The sequence below is a fragment of the Phaseolus vulgaris genome, chromosome 9 (genome assembly GCF_000499845.2).
Source record: "Phaseolus vulgaris cultivar G19833 chromosome 9, P. vulgaris v2.0, whole genome shotgun sequence".
In the NCBI taxonomy this organism is placed as follows: domain Eukaryota; kingdom Viridiplantae; phylum Streptophyta; class Magnoliopsida; order Fabales; family Fabaceae; genus Phaseolus; species Phaseolus vulgaris.
In genome coordinates this window covers 21,340,941-21,357,806 of record NC_023751.2, presented here as the reverse complement: position 1 = coordinate 21,357,806, position 16,866 = coordinate 21,340,941, and positions in this window count along the sequence as shown.

The following is a 16,866-nucleotide window of genomic DNA, read 5'->3' as shown; positions in this document are numbered from 1 at the left end:
TGACCAACCATTCTCTAAATATAATCATTTTGTTTAAATTTATCAAAGTTTTCTCCATCTGAATTAAGAATTACCTCATTTTTAAAAAAAGTTTTATCCCATCTTTTGTCTTTTATATTATTGTTACCGTTTTCATAATTACTTTTACTGTTCTCATTAATCATATTTTTTATTATACCTTCCTTCACTACTCCGGTACCTTCTAGTATCAGAACTAATTTTTGGACAAAAAATTAAAGAAAATGTAAGCGTTTAATATGTTTTACTGTTATTATATATCATTTTGGTGGATAAATTGTAATAATATGAGAATTCCTCCTTCAATTTGTTGATAAGTGTTCATGATTTTTTTTTCTCCTGGTGACACAATTTTAAATGTAAAATAATATTAAAATTAAGGAAAATACATAGTTTAGTTATATTCAATAATTTAAACCTAATTTACCTTAAATTAGACATAAATAATTGTACTAAAAATTGGTTGAGAATACAAATAATATAACTTTCTGCTTCATATACATTACTATCCACTTCAAAAATATATAAACAAATCTTAATATATAAATCCTTTGAAAATGACTATCTTAGTTTTGAAATAATCGAAACATAACAATAATCTATCAACAACGAAAATAATCCATTGTTATAAAAAAAAATGTAAAATATAATGTACGAGGCTTTTGTGAATCGCTCCGCTCCACCGACACGATTTTGAATAAAAACAATTACTTCTTGAAAAAAAAAATGTGCATCACACAGAGGACGGCTATTTTTGTTTGACGCGTGTCAAATCATATGAATGCGTTGAATTCAATATTTCTTTTCACATAATATTCCTTTTACAATGAATTTCAAAGGGCTAATCCATTTCACATTAATATTATGATTTAAGTTTTTAATCCAATCACTTTCCTTCAAGTTGTAACTATATATTATACTATAGAAGAAATTGTTAATTTTGTCTTTCAATATGTCATCTTTTACTAGTTTTTTTAAAAAAAAGTATTTTCAATTTTTTTAGTTATTTAAGTTTGGAAAAATAATATTTATTATATTTATTAAGAATTAGTTCAATAAATTCACTTATAAACTCTAAAAAAAAAAGATTTTTTTTTAAGATGATAGAAAGTAAAGAGTATATAACACATACTTTTGTTTTGGTTGGACCTATATAAATACTTTTGATTAGTTTCCTTAGGATCCCATTGGATTTTGACCTATTAGTATGAACCCCATTTTTAGGCAATCTTAACTATATTTTAACCGTTTTTTCCAAATATTTCTCAATAAGTCTTCCCAAGAGACTGTAGAGACAAATATCTTCCCAAGAATTTTCAACTTCATAAATTAAGAACCCCATTACAATCTTAAACACTAACTTCAAAATATGTTGACTAATAAACATAATCTTAATTATTTCAGAGATTTTATTTATTTTTAGTGACTAATATTTCAATAAGATACAATTTCAAAATTTAAATTGATTTATTATATTATATTTTGTCTACGAAATAAAATTTTAAATTCATAATCGTAATAATATATAATAAATTGTTACTTATTTTAAAAAAATAATGGTTAATTTTTTTCCTATTATATTATTTAGTCGTATTATTTTTCTGTCAATTCAAAATTATATATATATATATATGTACTAGTTTTAATAATTTTTCTCGCCTATTAAATTTTTGTATTTTTTCTTTTAATTTGAATAGTTTAAAATTTTCCATGCATTCCTCCCGTGATTATTTTCATTCTTAATTTTTCTTATTTACAATATTTTTATCACTGATTTTCATATTATTGTTTTTTAATAAAATTTATCTTTCATTGGTTAGGTATTTTTGTGAATCATTTGAAAGAATTCTTTTACTCATTTTTTTTTTCATTTTTGAACCCGCCCACCTCATTTGCATAATTTTTTATTACATGTTTTGTGTGTAATCAAATTTACATACAAGATATATTTTGGTAATAATTTGTGTTTTATGTAGGTTAATGGATTGAGATTATGTATATTTAATTATTTTTATTTATACAAATATTATTTATATTCTGTATTAGTAATTCTTTAGTTACAAATGTAAAATAGTCATTAAAATTATAATGTAAAATAATTAAAAAAATACTAAGTTCCAAAACTTGGAGCAGAAGAAAAAATGAGAGCCTTCACATCAACGCGGTTGTGGAGGCAAGGCAAATGCAATGCAATTCTGTACTTAATATTTTCCCAACAAAACGCGGTTCATAGTTATGAACTTCAAAATCAAAACAAAATCTAAAAAAAAAAAAATTTTTAGACATTAAATCGGTAAGAAACCAAATTAATTTTTTAAGTTAAAAGACATGTGTTAAATATGATTTTAAATTTTATTGAAAGAAGAGGTAAAAAAAGTACAGTTCAAATTTTAGTAAAATTCTAACTATACACAAATCAAAGCAGAAGCTTCGTCCCTCTCTCCTCTTACTATAATGCTTCCATGCCCACTACAAAAACTCGTTTTCTAGATTGAGAAAAGATTCTCTGACATTATAAACAGTAAAAAAAAAATATTTAACCCAATTTATAATAAAACAATAATATTTTGAATTTATTGTTATGTTATTTAATGAGCAAATTTTAGGTTTGAATTTAGTGTTATGTTAATGAATGGGGAATTTTTAGGAGTGATTAGAGGATGATAATGTTTAGGATTTTAAACAGCAGAATTAATATGGGGGAAGAACAGAGCTGCTGAAATTTTGTGCAGTTTTGAAACAATTTTTGACAGTTTGTTGATATTCTGGATAAAGAGCTAGGTGTTTTGATTGTTTTTATATAAGATTTGTAATATACCTTAAATACCTTTATTAATAAAAATAAAACTTAATGAACATCAACTCAAGAACAAAAATTCTGTTTATTTTAAATATTAATTTTATCTGATTTGGTGGCCCAAGAATTCCAAGTCCCTATTTCAGTTTTTTCCGACGAAATTACGGAACCTATCAAGGGATGTGGTGTGGTTTTGAGGTCACGTGCTTGACTATTATCTTAAAAAAAATCTAAAATTTCAATCATTATAATATCAATATAATATGGTGAATTCTTACTAAATATGCTTATTTTACAATCACAATTATATAAACTATACTGATTTGTTTGGTTCAAGATCTTTGTCTGGTCTAAAACATAGAAATATAGTTCCATCACACCAAAATGCTAATTAGTTTGGAGTTTCAGACCTAATGTAAGTATCTAATCCTAGTAAGACCAAAGGAAGCTAAAGAAAATTATGCTCAGTTCCATGTGGAATTTGAAAACATCTCAGAGAAGAAAACTTGACTAAGCAACTTTGGGTTGGAAGTCTCCATTGGGACTTGGAACTTGGAAGGAAGTAGGAAATTACTTTGGGATCAATCACTGAATCCCATGAGTTCAACTTTCATGGTCAACTCCCATTTTTTTCTTTCACCAACCCTCTTCATATTTCTTTTTCTACCATTTTATTTTCACCACCATTTCATATACCAACAACTTCTCATTTCTTCAACTTTTTTTATTTTAAATCTTTACACAACTTATTCACTTTCATCTCTCCTTTGCCAGTGCAAAAACATGCCTACAATTAGTTACAGTTTACTTTTTTATAATAAAAAATGGTAGTCAACATATTTTTTTTATCACAGTAACTTGTATAGTTAATGGTTTTCAGAAATAAACTATTATTATTTCTCTTTTCTTTAAATAAACCATAAAAGAAGATCCTCTGTTTTGTTTTGAATTCCTGTTTCCTCAGCATCTCTTTTTCTGAACAAAAATAACTAGAATTCATACACAGCGTGATTATGCAAATTAGGCATGAAAAACGGTCTCGTTTCATTTCCATCAGACTATAGAGTTCTTTCCCCGAAGGAATCAATGCGTTGCTATCAGTAACTGATGAAGTGAAACTTGTTTAGATTAGATATTTTTTATTATTTTGAAAGCATAGTTGACATTTGGACGACCTCAATTAAATATAGGTAAAGAAGAAGTTACAAGAGTTGCTGAAAAATCATGGGCAACAAAAACAAAACACACCCACTGATTTACAAAATCATCAACTGCCACTGTTCTACGCTCTCATTTCTGACCTTGTCAACTCCCACATTTCTCCATACAACTTCCCACCCTTTTTCCTTCTCTCCCAAAAATATATATATATAAACACACACATCTCATACCTCACCTCATAAATCAACAATACCATTAATTAACATCCAAAAAAACCCTTCTTCTCTCTCTTCTTAAAGCTATTCCATTCTCAGCTTAATTTGCTCACTATAATGGCAAAACCACAGGCAAATCACCGCCACCTTGCATCTATTCTGCTACTGTTTCTGCTTCTCACATCGTCCACCCCATCATCTGCTAGACCCTTCACTGGTAGCTATTTCAGCCTCGGGCCAACTCACGCCACCTTCAACCTCGCGCTTCCCAGCGAGAGGCTGGTGCTACCGGAGACACCCGGACGCGTGTCAGCCTGTGCCCACATGAGGGTTGCCGGAAAACAGCCGTTTCCGGTAACGAGACTCGCCGGAGTGAAACACAAGCCATTGGTCCTGAACATGCTTCCCAAGGGGCCAGTGCCACCTTCTGGACCAAGCAAAGGAATCAACAACCTGAACAACTAGTTTTTTATAATAAAGATTAATCAATATTGCATGGAAAGTGAATATTCATGCCAATTGCCATCACCCTCTCCTTTCTTTCTGATCTCATTAGTTTTAAGATCTTCTTTTCTTAATTTGTAAATACTTAATACATATACATGTGCGTCATACAGTTGCAGGATTATACTTTTTATATAAATTACAAAGGATGTTCTTTTATGTGCAGGTTTTGCTGCAGTGTTATGAATTTTTAGAATTCACCATAAAAAAAACACATAAACTTCATTATTTGTTCTTTTGTATTACATATTTGTGATATTTGATTAACGTGGTTTCTATGAGCTATACATGAATGTAGCGAGATACATATATATGTAATAGTTGTGCACACAGTTCATCGTGAGCTGTTGAAACTGTCATCTCAAACAACTCACAACTCAGTGATCAAACCCATTTGAAAACACGCTATTTCAAAGTTTTTTGTTTTGCTATTATTAAATATTTGTTTCCATGTTGTAATCAAATTCTCATTGACACAAGAAATCTTTTAATTTGTTTATGGTTTTTTCCTCATTTGGTTATAACAGGGGTATTTTTGTAACAGAATAGAGACAAGTCATCTTTTCTTTTTCTCTAAGAAATGGTTTTCATTTGTTTACAGTTAGACCAATCATAGGTGATAAAAATAAATTTTCAGTTTAAATATTGTATTACTTTAATCATAGTAATAAAAAAAATATTAATTTATCAAATTAAGGTCCATATAACTTCTTTTCTGTAAACATAAGCATTATTTAATTTTAATTAATAATGCGTGCATCCCTTTTATCATAAATTGTTATATAGTTGTTCAAACTTTACTTATGATTTTTAGAAAGGAATTTTAGCCCAAAGTCGGTTTAATTTACTCAGCTTTAGTTTTCAACTTTAAACCTAGTTTAATAAGGAAATTTGTAGTTAAGTCTTCAGTTTTTTTTTTCTTTTAGAGTTAAATTTAAAAACAAAAATTATTTTTGAAAAAAAACACAGGGAAACAAGATTCTAAAATAAATTTTAATTTTTAACTCACTTCTGGAAAAAAAAATCATAATTTAAAGTTTATTTAAGTTCATAATTTATTGTATCGGTTGTTTAAAATTCTCCATCATTTATTATAATGTCCTCAAATTTTCAATTTTGACTCAAACTAAGTTTCTATAACTTTTATTTATTTGAAACTGAATTTTTCCATTTTTTTCACTCGTCTTTTACATTCATTTATTTTTTGCAACATAATATTGCTTTTTTAAACCATGTCAATTCAACAAGAACAAGAAAAAAATAAATAAATAAATTTATAATAATCTAATACAATCATGATGTGTTTTGTGTTCTATTTAATAAGTGTAACTTTGACCCAGTTTAGTGTTTGTTTTACTTGGATGTTGTGCTAGAAATGTTCAAAATATATTTATATCACAAAAACAATTGAGATTCACTCAATTTAGCTCCAATTATTTAAGAATTAACAAGTTATTTTAGTAAATGATTAATATATTGCTAATTAAAAGTGATAAGTACTAAAATTGTAAAATAAAGTTTTATAAGGATAAAAATAAATAAAAAAATACTTAAAAATAATGAAACTTTTATATTAATATGGAGACTACAAATATACTTAAACATGCAGTGTAGAGAATTTTTTTAATTGTTTTATACGATATATTTATTGTTTTTTATAATAATTCATTTAAGATTTATATTTGGTCGGTAATGTAAAATTTCCATTTAATAGTAAATAAATTGGAAATGAAGGTGTTTACGACAAAATAATGAAATAAATAATGTTGTATAATTTTAAAATTTAATGAGTTAATACAACATTTAATGTAATTAATATATACTTTTGTTAAAATTTGAATAATTACATTTTTATTTATTGATTTCTAGTTATTTTCCTTATAATAATGGATAACAAAACCGACAATTGTAAATTAAATTAAAGACAGAAAGAAGTTTGGTTCCTCTGTGTTTGTTCTAAAAGAATTTTATTTCTCACAAGAAAAATGTTAAATGCTATGACATGACTATTTCTGAAACACAAACTGAGACAGTTCTGAAGAAATTATTAATAAACTGAAGTTAAATAATCTTTTTGTAACATGCTTTCCCATACTTTATTAACAAATGTATTAAAAATACTCATAAGAAATAAATACTATATGGAATAAGACGATACTATTATCATATGTATACATACATATATATATATATATATATATATATAAAATTTATTGTAAACTTTAAGTTAAGTATAAAGATCTATAAATGAACAAAATTAAAACTTTTATAGAATTTTCTAACACACTTTCTTAACATGATTAATGTTATCGAGATTCATAGAAATTTCTTTTTATTTTAATGATTTCGTGGTTTGAATGAGAAATTATAAATCATTAGTATAACAATTTCAACTTACAAATAAATTTTGAATTACAATTTTATGATAATCTTATTTGGTAGAAGATATAAAAATTTAAGATACTAATATTTGACAAGCTTCTCTTTAAAAGTTTTCACTAATAACAAAATGTTTCTATATTATTTTGTATTTTCACTTTGGTGGATGAGATGTCTTTGTGAAATCCAGATAATGGTTCCAGAATTGATGAGTTTTTTTTTTCCAATATGAATATATACCTCTGGTTACCTAATATTTTTTTTAATAGGAACCAATTTTGAATGTTGACAATTCTTTATTAGACTTGAAAATTGACAGAATAACAAGATATTATCTCCAAATTTTTTGAATACATCTTTGCATGAATTTGTGTATGAGAAGTCATATTAAAATTTATTATTATTAGAAAAAAGAGCGAGAAAGGAAAAAAAAAAAGTAAAGAAGAAGAAATTGTTTTATTATCATATTATCGTAAGTGAGAAATAGAAGTGCAACTTATATAAAAGATAACCATACACATAGAGTGCTCATATTTGTAATATGTCTATATTTTTGTTCAATTAATCCATTTTTCTCATGGTATGTGGACACCTTAGTCTATGCCTAATTCCATTAAAAAAATTACTTGACATTATTAGTATGCATGCTTTTAAGTTAGAATCTTTTAGGAAAGACATTGAAGCTTTTAAAAACAGTAGAAATTTGATATTTATTATGCATGAGAAAGATCCAAGTATAGAATACACATTAAGAAAAGATATGTACTACCTAACACTATTTGGAGTACACATAGGAGTTGGTCCTCAAACATCAATATAAAAAAGTTACAAAGGTTGAGTGTACACAACTAATGATGTGCAAAACAGAAGTTGAAGTGATTTTCCAAGTACAAAGGTTGGCACATTGCTGAAAATTTTGTTTAAGTATTTTATAACTACAATGGTCAAACCGAGCTGAGCATTAGGTTTTACAGAAACAAAAGAGGTATGATTCATAGAAATATCAATGATGTATTTAAAGCAGGAAGAATATATATGTTCTTTTTAATTTTTCCCTGAAGTAGAATTTGATTATTATCCTGGTGTTTGACATAACATGTGTTAGGATAAAATTAAAAATAAACATTATTATCATAAGCAAACTTAGAAACATTAACATCGGGATACTAATCAGTTTTCATCCAGTTTAATTGAAACATTATTATCATTAGGAAACATTAACATCATTATTATTAGAAAAATTAATTGAAACATGACTTACCCCAAAGTGTGTTTCATCCAGTTTTCATCATCTCTTTTCTGTAAATTAAAAAACTTACTTTATCAGTATCACTATACTTAAATTTTAAATCCCTACTTGCATTTGGCATTGAAGATGTATGATGAATTAGAATTGAGAAGGAATAGGGTTTGCTAACTTGAACAAGGACATTCGGTCGAGATTCAAATATAACCAGGAGAATACCTAAAGGACATGATATTTTTTCCAGGACAAGTTTGTTTGCAAGTTGGACACAAAGAATTAATCAGAATTGCAAAAATGAATGTTGAGCAGTACGATGACATGGTCTAATAACATTTTTTAGAATTTGCTATTGAGCACCAGCAACGACACCTTGAACACCAGCAGTGGCACGTTAAGCAACAATGTTGAATATGAAGTTTTCGTCGTTGATGTGAGGCCAAAGACTTCCAAACACTCAAAACCCTACAAATCTTCAAAACCCCAAACAAACAATAAAACAAAATTCATCCAAACAAGTCCAACCCTAAATTACATAGATGAAAGAGCGAGACATATGACAGACAGACTTACCGAAGCTCAGTGTTGTCCAGGTGAGAAATGTGGAAGAACGTCAGACAAGAATGCGAGACAGGAATGTAAGACAATGAGGAGAGACGATGAGGAAGAACGCGAGTGAGAAATAAAGTAAGACATTGATGAAGAAAGTAAACACACACAAAGACCGCAAGAGCGAGGAAGAAAGGACGAAGAGCGCTAGGGAAAGGGAAAAACAGTGATCCGTTTTTTCAATAAAGAGGGAAGAAGAAAAGCATTTTCTCGCAAATTATTTTTCATTTCAATTTTTTATTAAAGCAAAAGGCTATGGGTAAATAAGATAAATGTGACTTAAAGTGGCAACAGGTTAAAAACCGTAGCTTCTTATATTTTTAAGCCACGTTTCTAAAACTGTTGCATATAGTAAGTTTAGGCAACACTTTTCTACCAATGCTTTATTTTAGCGTTGCCTAAACAAAAAATTGTTGTAATGATTAATAATTTTTTTTGTGATTTCGAACATGTAATAGATCATGTAAAATAAGGTTGGTGTTAGTACAAGGTAAATCAAAATGAAAGGAACCTATATAATGAATAATCATACTTTATCCATTACCAACTTTCATTGTATTTGTACCTTGGTACATATTCTTTATTGAGTAAACAAAATAATATTTGGTGATGTGGTGTGAAACCCCAATATGAGGATACCAAAGAGGATCTTCAATCGTGGAATGAGTATCCATAATGGATGATTCAAAATTATAATTTGCTAGAGAAGAAAATTGAGACATGTAGGAAATAGGTTCATCATACATGTGCCAACATTGAACAAACGTGTGGCTAGGTTTACCATATATTTGATAGAATTGTTTAGAAAACATGTATCCACCACGATTGTACAAATTTTTAAAATGAGTTATATCATTTTGAGGATTTTTGAGATGCCATGGTGCAAGAAAAATGTTAACTTGAAGCATATGTTGATCAACCAACTGATACTTCTCAAGACGTTCTTCTTGAGCAAGAAGCAATGCTTCTATTTCATCAACCGTATACGGGTCTAACCGTATATGGATTATATTCATCCACTAGACAATCAAGAATAACCTCAATATGCTTATTTGCATAAATAGGTGCTCCAACAGATGAAAAATTGTCAACATCTTTCTTTCTATTAAAAAGATAGGTAGAAAGAGTGCGATCTTTCTTGGGATTCTTGAGTTGCACTTTTAATTTCTTGATCATAGCACGTGTGTGCGACACAAAGTAGATAGAAATACTATGATATGTGCAGATGTATCAAGACCAACCATTTTCATTAAAATGGGTGTAGTCATAGAAGCAAGCAACCATACAAAAATAATTAGATCTTGTTGCTTATACTGAGTGTATTTAGCATTAACAAGAATGATATATGCATCATCTAAGGAAATAAATTATGGAGGAACATTTGTGCTATGAAGAAACTTTGAAAGAGTGAAAACCGTTGCAACTTATACAGAGAAGCATCCAAATAAAGCAAACCATGCATGTGTCCATGCACACAACTCATGTAACTATACATAGAAATAGAAGTGAAAATTATAAATAGAGAAGCATCACATAAAGCGAACCATACATGTGTCCATGCACAAACTCATGCAACTATACATATTGTCTATAAATTATTGTATGAACTTGATCATAAATCAAATTGCAAATAATATTTGAATTTTCTACATCTCCTCGTGCCAAGTGAATATTAATGGAACCCAATTAAATCATGATGCAATGAAAATAGGTAAAATTATTAGAAATTGTGAAGATGATTGAATATTTGATTTATAAACTTTGTGGAGGTGGGACTATGCATGTGAAAAATTATTAGAAATTGTGAAGATGATTGGGTATTTGATTTATAAACTTTGTGGAGGTGGGAGTATATAGCATGTGAAACTAGAAGCCATGAAAATTGGTTTTGATCATATTTGGTAAAATATCATCCCGTTTGGTAAAATATCATCCTCTTAGTGTGAGAAAGACATTATACGAATATTCTAAAAGCACATGATGACTTATTGATATGCACTTCTATAAAAAGTCATTTGAAAATTTAAAATATTTTATTTTACTATTGAGTATTCAAACTTTAAACTTATTCACATATAATATGAAATACGGGAGAACAATTTTGATATCCAATTTGAAGAAAGATATTGACTTCATACTCAATAAAATAAGAAAATAAGTGATAAGTAATTGATCGATTACCTTAATAAGATTAAATTTAAATTTTTTTAATTTAAAACTCTATAAAGTTGTGAGAGACAAACACAAAAATTCATGTGTTCATAAATTCATTACAAATATATTCCTTTATTATTCTAAATCATGTAATACTCTTTACATTTTACGAAATTCTCATTAAATAATTTTTAATAATATCCATTAATAATAAACTCATATTAATATTATTCTCCATTCACATTTTATGCATAATTATTTCCAACTCTTAAAACATCATGAATGATTCACATTATTGTGATCTACTTTTCTTTTCTCTTCCTATACGGTCATTCAATCCTCCTAATTAAAAACATAATAAAAAAAATCAAAATTATATTTATCCCCAATATCAGTGTTGGTACTAATTTTCTAGGAATTAGAAATATGAGTCTCAATTATATTAACACCATTAATATATTAACACCATCTAAAGTAAAATACATACACTTCACATATCAATAAATTAATATTTTAATTTAAAATATTATTAAATTATTATAATAATAGTTTGTCAAAAGTGTATGTATGTTAATTTTTGTGTGTAAAAGAAATCTTTTCCTAGAGATATTGATAGTAATACACATTTCATTATTTTCTCATGTAAGTTTATAAATATTATCATTAATGACTTAACTATATTAGTCTAATCTTACATTTGTTATTTATTCTCTTTCTTAAAAAAATAACAATAAAATAAGAGTTTAAATCAGTTTGTCTTTTATTTGAACTAAAGAGAATTAATCTATCAAAAGTTGTGGCCCCACTTTTTTTTAATCACCGCAGAATGGTGAGTATATTTGGAAAAAAGTTTATAAAAGAAAAAAAAATAAGAAAGAAAGAACTCCCCCTTAAATTAAATTAATTTATACAATAATTTGAAAACAAAATTTACCAACACTAAATAAAAAAAATTACAAATTAACTTCAGTATAAAATAATTTTCATCCATAAAAAAATATTTTCATTTTTTTATTCAAAATTCTATATGGAGAAAATTGTCTAAAGTAGGCTACTTTTATTTCTTAGGCCTATAAATCATAAACCACTCAAAATTTAGGTAGCCATTTTTACCAAATCAATTATAGAGATAAAATGAAACACAAGAAGTATTTGACTAGGCATCTAATATGAGCCAAAACATTATTGTTTTGTCTTTGTCATGTATCCAATGTGTTTGAAATTTAATTGAAGTCACTAAGCACTTGACTTTAAAGTAAAAGTTGGGAACTTCCAAGCACATCACAAAATCCAACAATATAAAACAACTACAAACATCAAACTACTCATCATTTCTTAACTTTCCTTTTCAACATCATTACTATATACTATTCAAAACAACCCACTTATCCAATTAAAGTTGTTTTATTCATAAGAAGAAAACGATTACTTATTTATCTTTCTTTGTCATTGATTGATTCTTCCTTCCTTCTTTATTTTGTTCTTTTGAATTTATTTGTTTTCTTTCAAAACTAAAAATGTTACCCTTGTAAAAGTGCTGTTGTTATGAAGATGCTAATGCCATGAAAGTATGAGAAAACTTTAATGATACAATGATTACGAAAGTCTAAGAAAACTTCTTTCTTATGTTATACATAACAATAACAATTTATGGATTACATTATATATATAGTATAATGTTAATAATATTAAAAAATAATAATAGAATATTTAAAAAGTAATAATAATAGAAATCATTAAAATAAAAAAAAATAAAAAAATTATATATAAATTAAATAAAGAAAATATTATTAAAAATAATATATTAAGTATAATAAATTAAAATTTTAATATTTAATTAAAATTAATTTATGATTATGTCACATAAAATAAAAAAAATATTAATATTATTAAAATAATAATAATAATAGAATATTCAAAAATTAATTATAGTATAAAATGATTTAAAATAATAAAATAAAAATTAATTAGAAATAATAGTAATAATAATATATAAATAAAATACTAATAAAAATAAAAATAATAAAAAGTATTAAATAATAAAATTATCATTTTAATATTTAATTAAAATTAATTTATAATAATAAGAATAATTTGATCATTTTATAAATATATTATTTTATAAAAGATTTAAAAAATTATATTAATCAAATTACTCACAAACTTTCCATTCCTTTCTTCTTATTTTTCACTCTTTTTTTCTTAATTTAAACAAATTTAATTTTTATTATTTTTATAAATTTTTTTTATACAGTTCTTCACTGATCTATTTTTTATGTTTAATAATTATTTGTAATGTATATTTTTAATTATTTAAAAAAAAAACTTAACTACATTAAAAAAAAGTCACCTATAATAAAATTATGAAAATTTATAAAATAAATTAGTTTTTAATTATTTTTTATAAACTCATTTCTTATAATTTTAATATAAGTTTTAGTAGTATTCTTTATTTTAATAATTATTATAATAAATAATTTTTTATATTTTCTTATAAAAAAAAGTGGACTAAATGTATGTGTAACTCCACTTATTTATCTCAGTAATATAAACTATTAAAATTATTTCCTGATACTCAATCAATTTTGACTAGCATCCAAAGAAAATTTTAAAACTCCATTCTTTCCTTTTTCAATATTCAGAAGTGATTTTTATACATTCTGAATTTCAAAATCTGGAAGGTAAATTTCATATTTTATTTATGCTTCTGGATGTATATTAAGAAGTGAGTTATGAGTTCTGGATTTTTATATCCAGAATGGTGTATTGTAAATGATGCTGAAGATAGAGATCTGGAATTCATTTATGTTTGTTTACGGATTTTGACATCTGGAAGGTCATTTATGCTGTCCAGATAAACTTCTGGATGGTGAAATTTGGAAGTGATATATTAGGTCCAGATTTATATGTCCAGAACTTTGTAATTTGACTTACGGATATGAATATCCAGAAGGCAAATTTTTTAAATCATTAATAACAAATGAATATTTTACATAAGTGTCTTAAGTGCAAATCTGAATTGATATGGTGCAAGAGAATCGGCCTAAAATCTATAATCTTTACTTTGCTCTTAATATCGGAATAGAGATCTGGCCACAATAAGAACTAATATATTGGGCTCATTGGTTACGCTCAGTAACTCTTGGAATGGGCCGTGCTGATCCGGCAAATTCTTCCTTGACCTTATAAATTGTGATATGATCTATGCATTTTAAAATTTCTAAAATTATTCTTTATTTTAAAATTGAAAATTCAGAATTAAAGAAATACATTTCAGAGAAGTAAATTTAAAATATATTTTTTTTAATTTCAGAAACGGAATTCTAAAATAAAATTGAAAAATTAAAATCTTATCATGAAAAATTAATTATAAAATAAAAAAATATGTTTTGAAAAACAAATCTTAGAATACAAAATCTGGAAATATATTAAAAAAAACTCTGAAATTCATAAAAGTGTTATATGGAAATCTAAATCTAGAAATGTATTCTAGAAAATTTATTTAAGAATGTATTTTGGTCCGCAATCACTTTTTAAGAGCATTTTTGGCATTTCATATAAAAATTGGGTGCAGGTTCAAATTTCATTGGGTGCAGGAAGTAATTTCTTTCTGATGATAATCCAGAAAAAATATGCAATATATTTGGGGTATTGTATTCTGCACACCTACACTTCCAAGTTATACCTCATAAAATTTGAAATTCCAAATCTACCTTTCTGAAAATAAATAATTTGTGGTTTTTTATTTTTGCAGTTTCAATTCTATATTGTAAAATTTGGTGACCTTCCATATTGTATATTCCAAAATATTAAAAATAATATTTTTATATTTTGGATTATACATTTTTTTATTCTAAAATGTATAATATAAAATAATTTATTCATTTTTATTTCAAAATGTACATTAGTGAATATCATTGTAAATATTGAACATGAGTGAATATTCATGTAAAGATATTGATCTGTGATATGATTAATATATTACAATATTAGGAGGTTATGGACTAGTATATCAACTAAAAATGTTATTATTCCTAGACGGTGTATCAATGATAAGTATTGTGTAAGTCAACGACTTGTGCTTTTAGTTTTTGAAAGGCTATAATGATTATAATAAATTGTCTTTATAAGCTGGTGTAGACAAGTGAATGACTATACCTAATATGAGATATGTGATTGCAAGTAGATATAAAGTTATATTGGTCTATTTAACATTAAACTAAAGCATAAAAATATTATCATTTTGAAGTAAACTTCCCATATATATTAGTCTACGTCATATTATTTGTTTTAGACATATGTATAATACCCATTTCGTTCAACTATTGTGCACATATGTTGACATTTTCTTAGTGAAAACATTAACTTGATGACTTATTTGGATGTTTCTCATTATTGTGTAGGTCATATTAAAATATGGTTGTCCCACACCATTATAAACATTCTTTAACCTACTCATTGTTATGCGAAAGCTAAATCATTGTCATCATTTTATGTTGGTTGGATGCAAGTCTTTTCATGATTATTAGGAATTCATTGTCATTGTGTTAACTTTGCATATGATTGAAATTGAAATAAAAAATAATGTATCAATTCACATTATTAGCTATTACTATTTCTGAAAGATTGTATTAATCGCTTTCATTTTACAAACCAAAATTAAACAATTGCACATAAAAGTAATAAAATAAATGAAATAACTATTAAATAACTACAAAATTACACAAAAGACTTCACTAAAAGTAATTAAAACTACTAAATAAATAAGTATCTTATGCATGACAAATCAGATAAATTTTAACTATTTGGTATCACGGTACTTTTCATATAGTATATATTATTCCAAATTGGTTATCGATCTATCTTTCAACTTACACGAGGTTGAGAGATGATTTGTGTGTACCCATACTAATGCAAGACATGCCTCAACATGTGCATTTATCTATAAGTTCTAAGGAGGATAAAATTTATATAAGAAGTAAAAGGTATTTTTATCCATCAATACACCCACGAATGTGAAGGAAAAAATGATAAAAAAAGTAAGTGAGTTAATTTTTTAGTTTGAAAATATGAATTAGTTGCCTAAATTATTGGTAAAAAAATTCCCTTTTCATTAATACAATCCTCTAATTTAATATTATTAAAATCTACGAATAAATATAAATTTAATATATGACCTTTTAGATTCATTTTATATATCTCTCATGTTATTTTAGGTTGCCACAAAATTAAACAAATTTCTAAATTTAATTATACTAACAATGTCACACTATTTTTGTTTGGTAATAAATTGTCAAGAATGGGTTTTAACAATAAGCAACCTTTATACGAAACTACGTTGGAGATAACTATCTTAAAAATAGTAGAAAAATATATTATTACAAAAGGATTATCTTACTAATTGTGGGTCCTATCTCAGGAAGAGAAGTGTCTAGACCCTATTATTTATAAAAACTTATTTGAGGGTAGAAAAATGCTGTAATGTCTAACCCTAATAAAAAATAACTCAAATGATTAATAATTATGGAAAAAAATAATTCAGATGGAAAAACATATAAATTCACATTTAGTTATCTTAAAAAATTGTAGAAGCGACACGTAATAAGATACTGAAAACTATACATTTGGAATATTACGATGAGATTCTTATCCCTAACTTAAAGTATTCCTTCTATTCACATTCATTAAGGATTGATTTAAAAAGTAATGATACATTATAATTCATATTTTTTATATAACTACATTACAATCTTAATATTATTTGTTTTAATATTTTTTCATATTAT